At 42.4% G+C, this 21,533-nt stretch overlaps 1 protein-coding gene across 4 annotated transcripts in view; it reads left to right on the plus strand.

Annotated features, from left to right (window-relative positions):
• Positions 1 to 21,533, plus strand: part of lpp (LIM domain containing preferred translocation partner in lipoma) — a 210,677-nt gene that overhangs the window by 5,166 nt on the left and 183,978 nt on the right. Inside the window, exon 3 of one of the 4 annotated variants that reach the window (XM_056276295.1) lies at positions 4,400 to 4,536. The exons of 1 other annotated variant lie outside the window; for it this stretch is intronic. The gene's annotated coding sequence lies outside the window, so the exon portion shown is untranslated. Of the gene's footprint in view, positions 1 to 2,805; positions 2,879 to 4,399; positions 4,537 to 5,111; positions 5,230 to 21,533 lie in introns of those variants that run through there. 2 more of the 4 variants (XM_056276298.1, XM_056276296.1) reach the window with 2 other exon arrangements.

Genomic DNA, 21,533 nt, shown 5'->3' on the forward strand with positions numbered 1-21,533 from the left:
CCTTGAGATGTTTCTACATCTTGATTAGAGTCCACCTGTAGTAAATTCAATTGATTGGACATGATTTGGAAAGGCACACACCCGTCTATATGAGGTCCCACTGTTGACAGTGCATGTCAGAGTAGAAACCAAGCCATGAAGTCAAAGGAATTGTCTGTAGACCTCCGAGACAGGATTGTATCGAAGCACAGATCTGGGGAAGGGTACAAAAAAATTTCTACCGCTTTGAAGGTCCCGAAGAGCACAGTGGTCTCCATCATTCATAAATGGAAGAAGTTTGGATCCACCAGGACTCTTCCTAGAGCAGGCCGCCCAGCCAAACTGAGCATTCGGGGGGGAAGGGCCTTGGTAGGGAGGTGACCAAGAACCCGATGGTCACTCTGACAGAGCTCCAGCGTTCCTTCCAGAAGGACAACCATCTCTGCAGCACTCCACCAATCAGGCCTTTATGGTAGAGGCCAGATGGAAGCCTTTGCTCAGTAAAAGGCACATGACAGCCCGCTTGGAGTTTGCCAGAAAGCACCTAAAGGACTCTCAGACCATGAGAAACCAGATTCTCTGGTCTGATGAAACCAAGATTGAACTCTTTGGCCTGAATGCCAAACGTCACATCTGGAGGAAACCAGGCACCTCTCATCAACTTGCTAATACCATCCCTACAGTGAAGCATGGTGGTGGCAGCATCATGCTGTGGGGATGTTTTTCAACGGCAGTAACTGGGAGACTAGTCAGGATTGAGGGAAAGATAAATGGAGCAAAGTACAGAGATATCCTTGATGAAAACCTGCTCCAGAGTGCTCAGGACCTCATACTGGGGCGAAGGTTTACCTTTCAACACGACAATGACCCTAAGCACACAGGCAAGACAACGAAGGAGTGGCTTCGGGACAAGTCTGTGAATGTCCTTGAGTGGCCCAGCCAGAGCCCAGACTTGAACCCCATTGAACATCTCTGGAAAGACCTGAAAATAGCTGTGCAGCGACATTCCCCATCTAACCTTAGAGAGCTCGAGAGGATCTGCAGAGAAGAATGGGAGAAATACCCCAAATATAGGTGTGCCAAGCTTGTAGCTTCATACCCAAGAAGACTTGAGGCTGTAATCGCTGCTAAGGGTGCCTCAACCAAGTACTGAGTAAAGGGTGTGAATCTTATGTACATGCAATATTTCAGTTTTTTATTTTTAATAAATTTGCAAAAATTTCTACAAAACCTTTTTCACTTTGTCATTATGGGGTATTGTATGTAGATTGACGAGAAAAAAAAGGAATTTAATCCATTTTGGAATAAGGCTGTAACATAACAAAATGTGGGGAAGGTGAAGGGGTATGAATACTTTCCGGATGCACTGTATGTATATCTGCATTTTTATCTATATTTGGATGGATATTCATTTGTGATGTATGTGCATGTATATTTCTCAATTTCAGTGTTTCAAGACTTCCATTTTCTGTATTACCTCCACTTCTTGGGAAATGGGACAAATGTGCTACTGTTTTAAGAAGCTACGACCACTCTTAAGCAAAGGAATGCCAGTACCATGCAGTGTTTTCGCATAGCTGCTGTTAATATTGTCGTAACCTCTACTGCGCTCATGGGGAGTAGTCAGACTTTAATTATACCTTCTTAATCACTTGAAGACATTCTTTGTGACAGTTTAGCCCCCCCATAGTAAATGGGTTATCGTTACCTGTTAATTCCACCCTGGTGATTTGATGAATCAAGAGGGATAATGTTTCTGATCATTTGAGCAAGCTAATGAATACCTTTACATATTTTTTCCTTTGACATGTAAAATACATCAATATGTAATGCCTCAAACTAACTGTAAGGAGTAAGTGATTTTAAAATGGATAATGATATCATTTAGGTTTAGAACTCTGGTGCAGTATATTACTATATAAAAATGTCCAGCTTGGCCCTTGATTTAAGCGAGTAATTGTAAAGCAATACTAACAGTAGCCTGCACTTTTGGGTAGAGGTCTGTGTTTATCATTTGCAGTTTTGCCAAACTTGGCCATTTCGTAAGCGGCTGGCTAGTTTTAAGGAGTTGTCTCACTGTGTCAGTGCAAACTCCAATATCCAAACCCACTGTGAATGGGAGTCGTTTGGGATAAGAAATTGTTACGAACACTGAAATACTTTCAAATTTAGGAATAAACTTATGTATAACATGTTAACTAGTATGCACTGACATGCACTGACATGTTCTAAAATTCTCCAACAAATCTAGCCTAATTTGCATTTTAAATGCTTTCAGTAGCATTTCTCCACAAGGAATTTCCAACAGTTGGAGCCTATTTATGCATGTTTTACTTGTTTTTCCTGTTCTTTAGACTGGTTGGTCTGGAAATCTGAAATGCGGGTGAATACTTTTCTGCTAAATTTGAGGCAGCAAATTATCTGTATCTGTAGCTGTATCTTTACCATTCAGATTGCTTTGAAAATAAACTAACTTGTTCTGTTTCTGACATTTCGGTTATCTACTCCTAGAAATGGAGCATGTTGGACAGGCTGAAACTGTTACCCAACTTTAGTCACATCAAACCCAAATCGATAGTGAAAAGTTCTCTGCAATCATCATTATTATTCCAAGTGAAAGGTATGCACCACAGAACTGGCTCTGTTGAGTGACTCTGGCTCACAAAATATGGCATTCCAAACTAAAAGCAAACCAAATTGATATTGCCCTCAATACTTTCCTCATATTTTCTCCATATTTGGAAATGTTTACCTCCCCATGATGGCTGACAGAGGTTGGAAGAGGGGATGTGAGTCATTTTAGTAGCATAAGGCTTTCTGGGGGTGAGAGAATCCTTCCAAGGACTACCATTTACTGAAGTTAGCAGTTTTGTATGCTTGAATGATCTAAAGAGAACTTGTGAGTATCATGCTTTACTCATGTATTTCTTTTAATGTAATGGTGTACTGTTGTAGCTAATAGATGTGGTGCTAGTAATTTTTCACTGTTAAAATTACTGCTCGTCAACTATTTGCAGTAACTGAGACATAGCATGAGATTTCGCTCCCCTCTACAAGGCTTATGCTATAAGTTGATACATTTCTTTATGATTTCAGCATTTTTTGTAAATCTGTTGACTATTGATGCTTTTGTACTTTCGCTGATATTTGGTGGCATGATGGCTTTTGCTGTTCTTTGCAACACTGCATGGATTACTATGGCATAGTAATACCTCCAGAGTGACATATTACCCATGGTTTTATTTGCAATAAGTGGTTGAGTGAAGGTTTCACAGTTTATCCCACTCTTATAGTAAATTTTCAAAAAAAATACTGTCAGAATGAAAGCTAGGATCAAATGATATCTTACCATATCACTATAGCTTGCTCAGTAAATATTACCAGTCAGTTGCTGCTATTTGTAGGGTAGGACAGGCAAAATTGCCCTCCTACATGCACATGCAGTTCTAAAATAATTAATGAATGCAGACTTATTATTTAAAGCATAGTTTAACCACTTGCAACAGCCGTAATGACAGAAAAAAATGCATTGGTCTGATATCTTCCCTGACAGCGTGTTTCCACCTCTCCTACCCTACCATGAAGTAATGATTGCACTTGAGATGCAACAGGAGATAGTTTTTATGATGCCTTACTGGCCCAACACCTACAGGTTTTGTTTTGTTTTTTGAAGATCAATGCTTGCTGAAAAACACATATTGCAGATATTACTCTTGATTATTCATTTTATTGAATGATCTTTTTAACCTTAATTTGAGATCTAACATCTGTCAGAATTTTCTTAATTGCTCTTTGCCTATTTTCATAAGTTCAAAAACTATGTTTTCTCTGTTTATGGTTAATGTTTAAGTGAAAACTCTGGTCATGTTCTGGTTGTGTTTGAGTAAAACCTCTGTAACTATTGTGTGTGCAGTATTTGAGAAATACATGTAGGCCCAAAGGCTCATTGCTCATGACTAGTCCCACATGAAGAATTACACCAACAAACGGGCTTCTTTTGCAGGTCTAGAAAGTAGGAGGAAGAAACTACAATTATTTGATATTGAGAGGCCTTAAAAGTGTGGAAAATCAAACAAACCCATCCAAAATCATGGGAACGTTTGGGAAAAGTTGGAAACGCAGCACCACACTGACAAATTCCTTGACCCTGAGTGAGACTTTGTCGTATTCTGAGCCAATATTCAAGGGTGGGGGAAAAAAACAATGAACGGTAAATCTAGAATGCCTAAAATTGGCTCCCTGGGTGGAATAGATATGCTAATAGGAACTCAGCTCTATTTATTTTACAGTCAAGTAATTGTGTGTGTGTGTGTGTGTGTGTGTGTGTGTGTGTGTGTGTGTGTGTGTGTGTGTGTGTGTGTGTGTGTGTGTGTGTGTGTGTGTGTGTGTGTGTGTGTGTGTGTGTGTGTATTTGGGGCAGTGTGGCTCAGGAGGTAGAGTGGGTTGTCTATTAATCGGAAGGTCATTGGTTCGATCCCCGGCTCCATCACAGAGCATGTCAAAGTATCCTTGAGCAAGATAATGAACTCCTAACTGCTCCTGATGACTGATGAGCAGGTTGGTGCCTTGCATGGCAGCCTCCACCATCAGTGTATGAATGTGTGTGAGTGGGTGAATGTGAGGCATATATTGTAAAGCACTTTGAATGGTCGGTAGACTAGAAAAGCACTGCGTAAATGCAGTGTGTAATTTATATATATATATCTATATATCTATATCTATATATATATGTATATATACATACATACATACACACACACACACTATATATATATATATATATATATATATTGGGGGCACGGTGGCGCAGTGGTTAGCACGGTCGCCTCGCAGTATAAGAAGGTCCTGGGTTCGAGCTCCGGGGTAGTCCAACCTTGGGGTCGCCCTGGGTCATCCTGTGTGGAGTTTGCATGTTCTCCCTGTGTCTGCGTGGGTTTCCTCCGGGGGCTCCGGTTTCCTCCCACAGTCCAAAGGCATGTAGGTCAGGTGAATCATCCATACTAAATTGTCCCTAGGTATGAATGTGTGTGTGTGTGTGTGTGTGTGTGTGTGTGTGTGTGTGTGTGTGTGTGTGTGTGTGTGTGTGTGTGTGTGTGTGTGTGTGTATGTATGTCGGTCCTGTGTGACAGTCTGGCGGCCTGTCCAGGGTGTCTCCCTGCCTGCCGCCCAGTGACTGCTGGGATAGGCTCCAGCATCCCCGTGACCCTGAGAGCAGGATAAGCGGTTCGGAAAACAAATGGATGGATGGATGTATGTAATATTATTATTATTATTATTATTATTATTATTATTATTATTATTAGTTAAGCATTAGTAACTAATGCTTCATAGTGTGTAGTTATTATAAAGTGTTACCTATATAGGTGTACACACACACCCACATATATATTTATCTGTGAGTCAATATGGGTCTGCAGTATTTTTCCTCTTTGAATATCTAGTGTAGGGTAATTGAGCTAGGCCTAATATTTCAACAAGTAGGACCTTCCTCCTGGGATTTAATCTGTTACATCAAACATTTACAGCCAGCTTTTTTAACACTTTCAAGTACACTTCAGAAATGGAGAGAATGGATAGGTAAGAAGGGTTTTGCTTTGCTTTAAGAGCTTTTGCAACTAAATTTAATGATTGTATGGTGTGTTAATCTTAGTATGTTGGTCTTAAATTTACATAGGGACTGCACCAGCTTTTAGCCTTATGGCCTCATTGGCCTCTTTGCTTTCTGGTCTGTAGCTTCAATGTCATTCATTCATTCGTCCTCTGTTCCTGCTTATACCATGGTTGGGGGGGGGGGGGGGGGGAGTCAAGCTTGTCCCAGCAAGCCATGAATGACAGGGAGGGAGACAATTCCATTACACAGTTGATGCAGTAATGAAAAACCAGGAAATGTCAGTAAATTTGAAAATATAGTTTCTAGGCACTGGAAAAGTTATGAAAAATTATAATATTGGAAAATTTTTAGAAAAGCCATGGAAATCTAACAAAAGCAGCATTGGTTGGTAAAGATTGATGGACCAGTGTAAAAAATAAATTCAAGAGTTGGAACCATTGCGGTGGGGCATGCAATTTCCAGCAGCATAACGAGTAAACGCCGGGCCCCAATGCACGATGGTCAAAGCGGGCCCCAGCCTGCCCATCACAGTCAGACACAACATAACGTCATGTCAGTAGTGAATGAAAGAAGTGAAAGCATGCAATTTTAAAATGACCTGCAATAGCGAAATGCACTGCACAGTTGAAGCCTAAATTACTAGGAAAACAGACCACCGTGCTATCAAAGAAGAGTCATAATAGCAAGACCAAGGTGGTGATAGACTAGCCAACTTAACAAAATCTAGTGTCAGAGCACCATAACAGATGAAAACATTATCGGTGACAGCGCACACGCACATAGACAATATTATTCATGTCTGCAAATAGGCCTTACAAACACAAAACACAAATGTGCAGATTGATTATTAGTCAAATAAATAATAAACAAGTTCTACTTAGAGCAGAGGCGCACTCTCCGGGCTTTACGCTGTGTGAAGTCGTCTATTCTATTGTGTGGTACACAGTCATACGCATGTCCATAATTACGGAACAGGCACTCTTTGCACATTTTTGAACATACCGTATCCCGCAGACTCAGAGCTCGAGATCTTTGATACGATGTTGGCAAAATAAAGAGGGGTCTGTGAATGCGGGCCCTAAACTGTTACGGGTCCTAATGCGGCTGCATTACCTGCATGTTGGCATGTTACCTGCGTGGTGGTTTCACCACTGCATACATTCTACAATTCTACAAATTGACAAGAACACATTATGGATTGCAAAAGTTGCTGAGAGTAGAGTGGCTGTTACACCATATTTGAAACGTTGACTCACTTTCATATCATATGAAAACAACCCTTCTCACAACTCTTCCTAACAGAGCGAGCGAGCGAACTCTAGCGCAGAAAATTGTCCAGATATAAGACGAGTGACGTTGCAGCGCGAGGAGGGGATGAGATTTTTTTTTTCTCGGTGCCGCTTGTGATTTCTAGTGTTTAAGTTATTTATTCATAATTAGCACAATTTTCTCAAGTTTTTATCATTTCCTCAGTCATTTAATTTCCTTTAGTTAATCAATGGCTGGTGTTATTGCTGACTGGAGGGGAAACGAAAACATCAAGGACGTCGGCATCGATTTTGACCAATGAAAATAGGTTGTAAGTGGCACAAGTGCGCAAAATTTTGCAAGAATAGAGCAAGGGCGAGTGATCCCCCCCCCAAACAAGTGACACGTTGCTTGCCTGTTCACTGATGCAGCAGGTTAGGACATCTTCATTTGGAAAAACTGAAACAATCTGATGTTCGCTCGTTCACATCGCATTCTGTTAGTAACTGTTGTCAGTCACAACTTTAAAACAATTCCTTTTGGTCATGGAAAGTAAGTTGATAGTCATGGACAACTCATGGAAAAGCCAATGAAAGCCAATTGATGAAAAAGTATATAAACTCTGATTACAGGATGCACACAGTCATTCATAATCATATCTGTGAACAATGAAGCGTTATCTTTAGTCTTTTCCCCAAATTCAGCATACAGTGAAACATGATCAAATGATAAAAAAAAAAAACAAAAAAAAAACAAACATTCGATTTGTATTTTGGAAAAGTTTTGCTTAATTAGAAAAGTCAAACCAAACTATTTATACAGCACATTTCATACACAGAGCAACACAATGTGCTTTATAAAATGACAATACAATTGCAACTCAATCATAAAAGTGCAAATACAGAAAATAAATATGCATGTCATTAGGTGTTAGTGCAGAATATACAAATATCAAAACATACAAAACAAACACACACACGCCAAAAACTTAGCCGTAAGCTGTTTTTAAAAGTAAGTTTTTTAACCTGTTTTTAAATGTGTTTAGTGTGGGGGCCTCTCTCAGGTCCTCAGGCAGGGCGTTCCATCTACTTGGGGTGTAAACACACAACGCAGCTTCCCCTGCTCTAGAGCTAGCGCGAGGGATGGTTAAAAGACCACTGCCATCGGACCTGAGAGTCCTTGCTGGTTTGTATGTAATTAGCATGTCTTTTATATAGTGTGGTGCAAGACCATTTAGCACTTTGTATACAATTAACAGAATTTAAAATCGATTAGTTAGTTTTGACAGGGAGCCAATGCAGAGGTCTAAGAACAGGTGTAATGTGTTCATACTTTTTAGTTCCGGTGACAACACGTGCTGCCGCATTTTGAATTAACTGTAGTTGGCGCATACCTGATTTTGGGAGGCCGCTGAATAGTCCATTGCAGTAGTCTAGTCTACTTGTTATAAATGCATGGATTAATTTCTCACAGTCTGATTTTGATAGAAAGCCTCTTAGTTTTTAAATGTTTTTAAGATGGTAGAAGGCTGATATTGTGAGATGATTGATGTGGCTCTTGGAATTTAGATCACTGTCCATGATTACACCAAGATTTCTAGCTTCGCTGTTGCACTCCAGAGACAGAGAGCTGAGATGAGCTGCAATTCTCTGTCTCTGAAAATAAGTATTTCTGTCTTGTCTTTGTTCAGTTGTAAAAAGTTCTTTGACATCCATAGATTAATATCATCGATACATTGAGTTAGGGAATGTATGGGATCTAGGTCATCAGGAGATAGGGATATGTACAGTTTTGAATCATCTGCATAATTATGGTAAAAGACAGTGAAGAGGTAGAGGAAGGATGAGGTGGAAACAGAGGGGGAAAACATGCAACATGATCTTTGATCCCAAAGGCAGGTAAAGCTGCTGATCGGTCGAAGCCCATATGATACACATTAACTAGTCCTGGTAAGCTATTCTATTTATTCATTGATACATATACGTAATCTTGTCACTTGTGCTTTGGTGATCCTGGTAATATCTTTATGTATTGAAACAAAAAGCAACTTATAATTAGCTTAATGAAACACCAATATTACCAATACTTCTGAAAATCAATGTGCTGTTGAAGTTTTTCTTTAAAAGTTGTATCATAAGCATTCATTTTGAGTTTATCTTTTCAAATGGTATGCCCAACTATGCATTAAGGGGACACCCTTAGGCAACCATCATGACTCAAAGGAATTACATAGTCACAAAGGCTTTGAGAAAGTTTAGCAGCCCTGCTAGATAAATAAACTGTGACAGACACTGATCATGACATCACACCAGGCTCTTGCAGCATCTCCAGAGCTCTTAAGATGACTTAATCAAGTCTCCCTTTACTCTGCTCGCCTTAATTTCAAGATGTTGGCATCAACAGAATGGGAGAGATTTTATGTTTTGAATTCTGCCAAATGAATCTTGTCAACAAATTAAGGCATGATTAACAAGAGCAATTAGGCTGAGGATCTGACTGAGCTAGGGAGACTCCAGCCAAAGAGGAGGTGATTATCTGTGTTATTAAGGAGAATTACTTTAAGTTTGATTACTTTTTGTTTTTGCATTCAAGTCTCAGTTGCTGCGTAGCTAATGATGCCCTCTAAACAGCTTTTCACTGGTGAGTTTTTAAAAAGAGGATTGGAAATCAAGATTACTTTAAGAAGCTGATATATGTAGGCTAAATGTGAACAGCACAGGGTTTTTAATTCCTTCTGTTGTTTCTTAAGAGAAAACTACCATAAGCGGTACCGTCATGAATTGAAATCAGATATTTCAAGTGCTTAAAGCAGCTTTTATTTCAGAATGTTTTCACAACTCTAATATTGATGAGTTTATCGGTTCATATTTGATTCATATTCGCCGATGCAATGGCAGCCAGTAATCCATGGTTTCAGAGATGTTTAATAGAAAATACCAGAGTATTACAATAGTGAAGTGCATACTAAGGAAGAGAAAGAAAGTAGCATAGATAATGACTGACAATAAGATGACTGGGAGGAAAAATGATAAATAAATATGAATTCATGAGGAAAAAATCAGAGAAGGCCTAAGACGGCACCAGCCACTGTTTCTCTTGAATCTTTAACTTTTCTTTAGTTGTGTTTTTGATACTTATACTGATATTTTGGTTGATTATTTTACATTTTTAGTTTATTCAGTCATCAAAAAAAACTTGGAAAAATCCTCACTATGCCAATTATTGTCATTCTGTTGCCTTGAATGTGCTGAAATGGATGTCAATAGTTTTTTATATGCAGTGAATTTTACAAATGTTTCACAACTTGTAGTTGCTTGCCATCACTTGTGAATGTATATAAAGAATTTGAACACTTAAATCCAATTGTGTTCCATAAAATAAAGGATTTGTGCAATTGCATTCACGTATAAAAAGGTTTTTCTTTTTCTTTTTTGGCTTTTTTCCTTCTTTTTCTCCCCAATTGTATCTGGCCAATTACCCCACTCTTCCGAGCCATCCCGATCTCTGCTCCACCCCCTCTGCCGATCCAGGGAGGGCTGCAGACTACCACATGCTTCCTCCGATACATGTGGAGTTGCAGCCACTTCTTTTCACCTGACAGTGGGGAGTTTCGCCAGGGGGATGTAGTGCGTGGGACGATCACGCTATTCCCCCCAGTTCCCCCTCCTCCCCGAACGGACACCCCAACTGACCAGAGGAGGCGCTAGTGTAGCGACCAGGACACAAACTTACATGCGGCTTCCCACCCGCAGACACGGCCAATTGTGTCTGTAGGGATGCCCGACCAAGCCAGAGGTAACACGGGGATCGAATATAAAGAGGTTTTTCAGTTGTACATACATTTTTGTGACTGTGCATGAAACTCACACATAAATGGAAACATTATAGTCACGAGTCAGATTTGTACACTGCTGAACTGCAAGTTGAGAAACATTTCTGAATCCCACTGTGTAGATTTGGGAGTGGAGAATAAAACAAGCGAGCCAAAAAAAAAAAAAAAACCCATTGAAAACTTAACATCCAGTGAACAGATTTAAACCTCTTCTGGATTAAAAAAAAAATCAAAACAAGAACCCGGGTCATCCTCTGTGTGGAGTTTGCATGTTCCCCCTGTGCCTGCACGGGTTTCCTCTAGGTGCTCTAGTTTTCTTCCACAGTCCAAAGACATGTAGGTCAGGTGAATCAGCCACACTAAATTGTCCCTAGGTGTGAATGTGTTGGCCCTGTGATGGCCTGGCGGCCTGTCCAGGGTGTCTCCCCGCCTGCCGCCCAATAACTGCTGGGATAGGCTCCAGCATCCCCATGACCCCAATTGAGATAAGCGGCTTGGATAATGGATGGATGGAAACAAGAACTTTTGGCATGCATTTGAGCCCATATATTTTTAACACATGAGAAGTGAAATGAGTATACTGATTTCCAAAGCCTTAAACAAGGTACGCTTGTTTAAGGCTTTGGAAAAACCATTGAATTGTGTGGTACGTGCACCTGTGCAGAGGCTTCCAGCCTCAAGTCAATTTACCTGTTCTCTGCAGGTAGTGCTTGAGAAACTGCAGTTTTCCAAGTCTGTTCCCAAATTAGAGCAATTCATGAAAGATTGACCCCAGTATTTTTTTTTGTTTTGCCTTAATTCTTATTCCACTAATAGGAATAACCCTCTGATGTACCTATTATGACACTGTTCGTACCAGTGGTATTTTTGGATGATTTGTTGAGATTTGGACCATAATCGCAGGGTTTCAGTTGCATCAGATAATAATCCAATATTTCTTTATTTAGACATGTTCTTTTTTAAGAGTAAAAATTTACTGAAAATTTTAGTGTCAACTTTCAGTACTTGACAGCATTGATACTCAACTGCTGATACTAAACTATCTGATATTAGGGTATAATAACTTTTTTTCCATCCTATTATAGTAACAGCATCTCCATACCGTGCAATTGCTGTGGGAAAAATGAAAGATTTATTTGACCTGCCATCACTAGGGACCAGAGCTCATTGATTATAATCAGATTAAGCAGAAATTTGAGGCAAATGGGACACTGTACTTTAGGGGGCTGATATGAGTGGCAGGTATACTCATCTAGCACACAGTGACAATTGTCAGCCTCGAAAGCCTGTAAATATAACGAAATGTGTTGCTGGAAAAATGGAGAGCATTTTTTAGTTGCACCCAAAATATATGGCATGGTGACCCAGTGGTTAGCACTGTCGCCTCACAGCAAGAAGGTCCTGGGGGTCATCCCAGGTCCTTTCTGTGTGGAGTTTGCATGTTCTCCCCGTGTCTGTGGTGGGTCTTCTCCAGATGCTCCGGTTTCCCCCGCCATCAAAAAGACATGCATGTTAGGGTTAGTACTCCTGTCTGTGCCCCTGACCGAGGCATGGCAAGACGAACCGAAGTTAGTTTCCGGGCGCTGCGTGGTGGCTCTCTACTGCTCCTAGCTACACAGCTAGGATGGGTTGGTTAAATGCAGAGAGCGTAATTTCCCCATGGGGATTAATAAAGCAGTAAAATATATAATAATAAAAATATAGCGTTTTTTCTTTTCTTTTCGGAAACCGTCAATGGTGTTGATAAAAGTGCTCAACAAATGAGGAGTGTAATATTAAGATAGATGTAGGAAAAAAAAACAACTTTAATACATAACATCGGCAGCTGATGAGTGCGCGATGCACGAAACAAGTGTGTACTGCTATGTATTAAAGTTTTTTCCCCTACATCTATCTCAATAAATATAAATATATATTGACTCCAAACCCCACAGATTATGGAGAATGGAATGAAATGCACCCCTTTCAAGTGACTCACTTTAGAAAAGGTTGGCTCAAAATGGTTTTTTTTTTAAATTTACAATGAAGAATATCCAAAGGAACTGAATCGAGTGCAACTGGACTTGGTATATATCCGTGAAGACATTTCGCCTCTCATCCATGAGGCTTCATCAGTTCGTGCCTTTCTGACTAGACCAAGCTAGTCTGACTGGCTGGTGATGAAACTCAGATATTTATCCTCTTTGGAGTCATTATCAGAGCTAATGATGTCCATGGCTCTTTGTGTTCCGATGTGTAGCAACGCCCGTCGTTATCAGAGGTATTGATGTGCGTGGCTCTTTGTGATCCGATGTTAAGCAGCGACGGTCGTTGGGGGTGTTAGTTTTGACTTCGTTAGTGCTCGATTCAGTGGTCATGAGTCGTTGGAGCCGTTAGTGACCGACTGTTGTTCTTGGAGGCTAGGCTTCTTGAGTCTCCTGGGTAGAGATGAGAGGACGGCATTGTAAGTGGGAGATAGGTGGTGTCGCAGACCTCCTCCTCTGTTGAGGGATGGTTTTTCCAGTTTTGCATAGATGGCTTCCTTCACCCCTCTTTCAAACCATCTATCTTCTCTGTCCAAAATGTGTACGTTGCTGTCCTCGAAGGAGTGTGTCTTCTCCTTTAGGTGTAGATAAACTGCTGAGTCTTGTCCTGAGGAGTTTGGCCTTCTGTGTTGGGCCATCCGTTTGTGTAGTGGTTGTTTGGTTTCTCCTATGTATAGGTCAGTGCAATCCTCATTGCATTGTACAGCATACACCAGATTGCTTTTCCGGGTGTGTGGTACACGGTCTTTGGGATGAACCAGTCTTTGTCGGAGTGTGTTGCTGGGTTTGAAGTATACCGGGATGCGGTGTTTGTTAAAAATTCTCCTGAGTTTCTCGGAGACCCCAGAAACATATGGGATGACTATGTTATTCCTTCTGTTCCTTTTCTCCTCATCGCTCACCCGGTTGGTCTTTTTGGAACGTGTTGCAGTTTTCACAAAGGTCCAACTGGGGTAGCCGCAGGTTTTTAAAGCTCCCTTCAGGTGTTTGTGTTCTTCCCGCTGGGCCTGAGTGCTGCTGGGCACATTGTCAGCTCTGTGTTGCAAAGTTCTGATGACGCTCAGTTTGTGTTCCAGAGGGTGGTGTGAGTTGAAAAGTAGATATTGGTCTGTGTGTGTAGGTTTCCTGTAAACCCCAATGTAGAGGCTCCTGTCCTCCCCAATGTGGACGTCACAGTCCAAGAAGGGCAAACTGTTGTTCTTTATGTCTTCCCTTGTGAACTTAATGTTCTTGTCCACTGAGTTGATGTGTTTGGTAAACGCTTGCGCCTCTTGTGTTTGGATTTTGACCCATGTGTCGTCTACATATCTGAACCAGTGGCCCGGAGGTGTTCCTCTGAAGGAGTTCAGGGCCCTGTGTTCTACCTCTTCCATATATAAGTTGGCCACAATGGGTGATACTGGTGAGCCCATTGTACAGCTGTGTTTCTGTCTGTAAAACTGGCCCCTGAATTGGAAATATGTAGTGTTCAGGCAAAGGTCCAGTAGTTGGCAAATCTGGTCTGGGCTGAGGTTGGTCCTATCGTGGAGGGTGTTGTCCCATAGCAAACGTTGCCTCACAGTTTCCAAAGCCTCCATGGTTGGGATGCAGGTGAATAATGAGGTCACGTCGTAGGATACCATGGTTTCATCACCAGCCAGTCAGACTAGCTTGGTCTAGTCAGAAAGGCACGAACTGATGAAGCCTCTTGGATGAGAGGTGAAACGTCTTCACGGATATATATCAAGTCTAGTTGCACTCGATTCAATTCCTTTGGATAACCATGACCTGGAGGAATGAGAACATTCACAGACACAATGAAGAATAATAATATTTCAACCAATTAAGAAATCGGTGATAACAGACAGTCCAAAGGTTGTATTAATGCATTAAAAGAAATCATTGCAAACAGCATTAAATGTTTCAGAAATATCTAGTAATATCTTTAATTGGGATTGCAGTGTTTTCAAAAAGATAATTTGAGGAATTCACCTTGGACTTTTCTCTGGAGCTGTTGTAAAAGACAACATGAAATCAATAATATATTTGTGTTTAACTGTAGGACTGTAACAAAGTTATTTTCATTATCTGTTGGTTATTTTCATTGATAATTGATAAACCATTTGGTCTAAAGGAATCATTTAGTATAAATCCCCTTCAACTCTTGATAGTGAATTAGAAGCAGTAACTCACTCCAATGTCATACGAACACATTGCTGCAGTTAGTATATTGAAATTTGTAGGCTTGGCAGATAAACATTCACTTCTGAAATTACTTCATCTTAAATGGAGTCCAAGGAAACTTTAGTTTTCCTTCTTTGGTGTTGTGAGATTTATAAAGTAGGTTTGTAGTCTTTAAGAGACTCGGATCCATGAATTGATGTTAAAGTGTCTTAAAAGTGCACAGGAAGTGTTCATTTCATATGGCACAATTGGGAGGAAAGTGGAATGGGAAATTACTATAGGGAGATTTATAATGCGATATCAAATATACAAGCAAGGTGTTACAGGTTCAAAAGTGAATATAAATGACATTTAATAGCCGGTGTTATTTGCTTCCTGGGGTAATTCTCCAGCCATTGTGAGTTCGCCTTTCAACTTAGCATGAGTTTTGCAGTTGAACTTGATTATCAGAAGAACAGGTATATTTATGACTGAGAAAAATGGTCACAAATATACCTGTTTAAGAAAAATGATTTTTGCTTAGTATTAGTGTTGCATGTAGTTCTGAAATGTGGGCATCTTTATAATGTTGGTTTAAATTTATTGCCAAGTGATATCAGTTATAAAGCAGTGGTTATGAGCTTTAGGTTTTGTATTTATGTCAAGATCAAAAACTTTGTCATTTTTTGTTGATTATGTATAAAATCGGCGGCATGGTGGCCCAGTGGTTAGTACTGTTGCCTCACAGCAAGAAGGTCCTAGGTTTGAATCCCAGGCCATCCTAGATCCTTTCTATGTGGAGGTTGCATGTGTCTGTGTGGGTTTCTTCCAGGTGCTCCGGTTTCCTCCCACCATCAAAAAGACATGCATGTTAGGGTTAATACTCCTGTCTGTGCCCCTGAGCAAGGCAATGGAAAGAACTGGAGTTGGTCCCCGGGCACTGCAGCTGCCCACTGTTCCTATACAATAGGATGGGTTAAATGCAGAGAACAAATTCATTATGAGAATACAATGTCAAATAAAATGGCTTTCATTTCATTCATCTCTCCTTTCCATTCTGAGCAGTTTGTTGGTATTTTTCATGTATCTTATGAGAGTACAGTCCTGTTACCTGGCTATGGAGTGTGGGCAGTAGATGAAACTTTACCCTATCGTTCTTGGACAGACTTATGTTAACATAGCTGCATTTATCAGTTTGCTGGCACACTGAACGTGTGCACATCTCACGTGGCTCACTGGCAGAATTAATTGCCAACAAGTCCCCTTTGGTCCAGGAATGGCAATTACCTACTGACCCAAATCATTCTCTTGGCTGGAAGTCACTATTCCTGTTCTGGCGTAGTTACACCTGGGATTCTCTTTTTCACATAATCTCCCAGCAGCCCCCTCGTGGAGTATCCATTCATGAAGGCTGCCCATGATAAGCCTGGTTCTGCTTGATTCTCAGGTGAGGGCTTGCTCTATTTACAAAAACCAGAAGCCCAATGAGATGATATTCATGGTGTGTTCACAAGCTACAGGAGCAATAAGATGTCATTACCCACAAGACTTGGTATCAGTAATTAATTTCACGAAAATCCTTACATGATCGTTCTCATTAAGTCTGTTATTACAAACATAAATCACTCTCAGAAGGTAAAATAGGTTCCACTCAAGTTAAGACCTGGATCAGAAAAGTGTGGCAACTTGTCATTGTGCTTTGACAAAAATTCTATACCTTAGACGATTTGGCTCTTATAGTGAATAGAAACATGTAATAATATTGGCTGTCCTTGGAAAACCATTTTTTGAATGTTGTTGACTGTCTGCTGTAATGTACTCTGTTGTTTACCATAATAAGCATGCTGGGAGATATAGTATGCTTGACTGGTCAACACGTATTGACACAGACAATTTCTTCTCTCTGCCCATTTATGCCTTGTAGCCTTACTTATTGTGTGGCACTTCCTTCATGAAACAGTATATTATGGGACACTCGTCCAATGTGAAGCTTTACATGGGCATTTGTTTAGAGCTTTAGTGTTTTAATTCAGGGGTTGACTTCAATTCCTCACCATTGTAAATATCGGTATACCCTTTTTGTGTACTTTTACAGTACTGAGAATCACATGTCAGCAATTTGAGTTTTGACACGCGATCACAGTCCAACTGTAGGCATTTAACTTTTGTATTTTAGGGGCGTCCGGGTGGTATGGTCGTCTATTTTATTGCCTACAAACACAGGGATCACCAGTTCGAATCCCTATGTTACCTCTGGCTTGGTTGGGCGTCCCTACAGACACAGTTGGCCGTGTCTGCGGGTGGGAAACCGGATGTGGGTATGTGTCCTGGTCGCTACACTAGTGCCTCCTCTGGTTGGTCGGGGTGCCTGTTCAGGGGGGAGTGGGAACTGGGGGGAATAGCATGATCCTCCCATGCGCTAGGTCCCCCTGGCGAAACTCCTCACTGTCGGGTGAAAAGAAGCGGCTGGCGACTCCACATGTATCGGAGGAGGCATGTGGTAGTCTGCAGCCCTCCCCAGATTGGCAGAGGGGGGTGGAACAGTGACTGTGATGGCTCGAAAGAGTGGGGTGATTGACCGGATACAATTCGGGAGAAAAAAAAAGGGGGGGGGTCCAAAAAAAAAACCTTTGTATTTTACATGTGTTTTGGTTATTTTACACTTTCCAAGGTTTGTAATTGTGGATGTCATAATACAGATAGTGCAGACGAATTAGTGATTGCTGCTCAGGAGACACTTTTACATTTTCACTCTATGTGAACTCTTTTCTTAGCTCTTCCAGTTGGTACTCCATATAATGTCAGTCGCTCAAACTGATTAACCTATATTGGATTCAGAGCAAGCTATAAAAACCAACAAACAAAAATAAAGGTCCAATGCTTTACCAAATGGAAAGTGAAGATTTACAGTGCAGCTGTGGGCACTAATGCAGTAAGATTTAGACTTTAAAGCACTGCTGATGCTATTAATAAAGAAAGGGTGGAGGCAGAAGGAGGGGTGGCTTTGACATTTTGTCAAGCATAAAAAGAGAAAAGCGTCTTTATCACTCCACATTTACTCCACATTTATTTGCCCTATTCTGGTGACAGCGCTAACGCGGGAGGTTACAGGATATGGCCTGGGTCTTAACAGGTCACCCCAGGATCTGTCTCATTAGTGGATTATCCAATTGCATGACCTGGTGTGCATTGTGGCTCAAGTACAGTACCACTGCTGCAAACACTCTCGACATTGGCATTTACTGTATGTAGCCTGTATACATATTGCTGCTCATCGTTTGAGCCTCTTGCATACAATGACCCTTTAGGGCTGTGGGCTCCAGGGTATGTTTAAGCTGAGGTTGAGAGGCGCATCACGCGTCTGGCGTGAGGTAACTTGTATTGGGTTAGAGAGATCAAGTATATGAAGATGCTTGAATTTGTGAGGGCATTCCATAATCTTTTAAATCCCTCTATGACACAACTTTCATTTGTTTAAAAATCAATGTGTGTAAGAAATCAAACAAAACTAAAGCTGTACATCTGTCTTGTTGCATCCTAAGGATTGCCTTTTTGGGCCATTGTAAATTTTACTCTTCATTTTCTCTGCTGTTAAAACAATGGATAAGTAAGTCCCAGGTATTAATTTGTCATTAGGTATAAGTATTTGCATGATGACTTTTTGTATTTCAAAGTTTTTCTAATAATGATCTGGATGATGTAAATGCTTATTTTTACAGTTATGTGGTTCATACTCATGAGGGTTTAACTTAGCAAGGGGAGAAATGTGTTTAAGTGGTCCTAGTAGTGATTAGCAAATTATTTGTTTCAAATGTGGTTTTACACTGGATAGGCTTTAGAATGTCCTTGTCACAAAGAATGTTTGATTAATGAAAAATAATGATGGAGAATGGAGCGGGCATGTAAATTAATTAGTTATACAGTTGTTGAATATGTTTTTCTTTGTGATTATGTAATACGGGCTCTTGAGTCATTAAGATGATTTATCCATGAAAACTGGTATCTCTACAGAATCAGTATTGGTGGATTTCCATTAAAAATGCAAGGGTAATCACCAGCCACTTTCTATTCCAGACCTCGATTCTTCTATCTCTGGATAAAGAAAAAGATTCCCGTAGTTAATGTCTGTAGTTCATTTTCAGGTCAGTGCAAAAAATCAAGTGTAAAAATCTATATCTGCATGATAATCAGATCATCATCAATAGCACAGATGCAAATGGCAAAAAAACCCCCAAAAAACAACCCAAACTGTTGAAACTGGCAATGTATTGGCGAAACAGGCCATCCATAATTTCTTTTATGTTTTACATCCTGTGAGATAGGCTATTATGAAATGGTTAATATTGACTTGTGGCGGACACTAGGGGCTATGCCTCTCACCCAGCAGGACTGTGAGCTGGGGGCGTGGTTTACGTTCCCGGGCTCGCCGGTGCAGGGTTGTCCCTGCTGCAGTTGGTTTTTGGAGTTGAGGAATAAACATCAAACTCGCTTTGGTCTCCTGTGTTTTTCCTCATTCCTGCCACATTGGTGACCCCGAATTGAACATGTTTGGAGCAGAAGAGGAGTGTGAATCCACTTCGGCCACGCCGCCCCAACTCTCAAAGCCGGCCGTTCTCGCCGCGGCTGTGAAACTCCCAAGAGTTCTGGCAGAGCGCCTCGTGGTTCCAGCATGTCGAGGCGCTGTTCCACCTGCGTGGAATCTCCGCGGACGACTCCAGATACTATTTGGTCGTCGCTGCGCTGGACCAGCAGTCCACACGCCGGGCCATGCAGCTGTTGCGCGCCCCTCCGCAACACGATAAATACGTCGCCCTCAAACATCTTCTGCTCCGGAGGTACAGCCTATCTACCGAAGAGAGGGCAGATAGAATCCTTTCCCTATCCGGTTTGGGCGACGGGACGGCTGTGGATCTCATGGACAATATTCTGTCGCTGCTAGGCTCAGACGAAGTTGGGTTCCTTTTCCCGCACGTTTTCCTGCGCCAGCTCCCGTCTCCTGTGCGCGCGGCTTTGGCTAACTCCCCGTGTCTGGCCGCTGGTGACTGCCGAGGTTTGGCTGAGGAGGCCGATCGGGTCCTGCTGGCTACCAGACGGTTCTCTGTGCAGAGTGTGGCATCGGAGCCTCTGCAGCTGACGTCGGAGGACGCGGACCCGGCAGTGGTGGCTGAAGTGACTGCCCGGAGACGGCGCGGGAGAGGCCTCTGTTTCTTCCACCAGCGGTTCGGCGGCAAAGCGAGGCGCTGCGTCCCTCCGTGCACGTTTGAGGCGGCGGGAAACTCCCGGGCCAGCGCTCAGTAGCAGCTGTGGGCGCTGGCAGACGTAGTGAGCTGCTCTTCGTTAAGGACACGATGTCAGGAAGACGGTTTCTGGTGGACTCAGGCTCGCAAAAGAGCCTACTCCCTCCTGCTAAAACAGACAGGTCGGCTGAAGGCGGCGGCCCACAGTTGAGTGCAGCTAACGGTTCATCCATTGCGACGTTTGGCACAAGGTTGGTGACTGTTTGCTTCCACGGGCGCCATTTTGAGTTGGACTTTGTAGTGGCCGCCATTACTGTTCCTATTATCGGCGCGGATTTTCTGTGTGCTAATGGTCTTCTGGTTGATGTTGCAAACCGCCGTTTAATTGATGCTGTGTCTTTCGCCACTGTTCCGTGCGAGACAGGGGGAGCCGGGCCGTTAACACACGCTAACTTTTTAGCATTAGGGGATGTTTTTCAGCGTTTGCTGGCGGATTTTCCATCGGTGACTACGCCTGCCTTTTCCACCGCGGTTACTAAACACGGGGTAGAACATTTCATTCCCACTCTGGGACCGCCAGTTTTTGCGCGCGCGCGGCGCCTCGACGCGGTAAAATTGGCTATAGCTAAGGAGGAGTTCGCCATCATGGAGCGTCTGGGTATAGTGATGCGTTCCAACAGCCCGTGGGCCTCGCCGCTTCACATGTTGCCCAAGGCGGATGGGTCGTGGCGGCCTTGCGGCGATTTTCGCCGCCTGAACAACGTCACCGCCAATGACTGCTATACCATCCTACACATACAGGACTTTTCCATACGCCTGGCAGGTACCACTATTTTCTCTAAGGTGGACCTGGTGCGCGGCTATCATCAGGTTCCCGTGCGCGCAGAGGACGTGCCCAAGACCGCAGTGATCACCCCGTTTGGGCTTTTTGAGTTCATGCGCATGCCTTTTGGCTTGAAGGGGGCAGCGCAAACCTTTCAGAGGCTGATGGACTCGGTGTTGCGTGACCTTGCTCTCGTGTTCGTTTATCTCGACGACATATTAGTGGCCAGTCCGTCAGCTGAAGAGAACCTGGCCCACCTGAAACAGGTTTTCCGTCGTCTGGACGAACACGGCCTGATAGTCAACCCGGCCAAGTGTCAGTTTGGACTGCCGGTGATTGACTTCTTGTGTCACCGCATTTCGCCGCACGGCGCGGTCCCGTTGCCTTCTAAGGTGCAAGCGGTGGCGGAATTTCCCCGCCCAGTCTCTGTTAAGGCATTGCAGGAATTCTTGGGCATGGTGAATTTCTATAACCGTTTCCTCCCTCGCGCTGGCCACCTCCTTCAGCCACTTTACGAAGCCCTGCGGCTTAAGAAGGCTAACGACCCTGTCGACTGGACTCCCGAACAGGTCCAGGCCTTTGACGGAGCTAAGTGCGCCCTGGCTAACGCTGCCCTCCTCGCCCATCCTGTGGGATG

Source organism: Lampris incognitus, chromosome 3 (genome assembly GCF_029633865.1).
Source record: "Lampris incognitus isolate fLamInc1 chromosome 3, fLamInc1.hap2, whole genome shotgun sequence".
Lineage (NCBI taxonomy): Eukaryota > Metazoa > Chordata > Actinopteri > Lampriformes > Lampridae > Lampris > Lampris incognitus.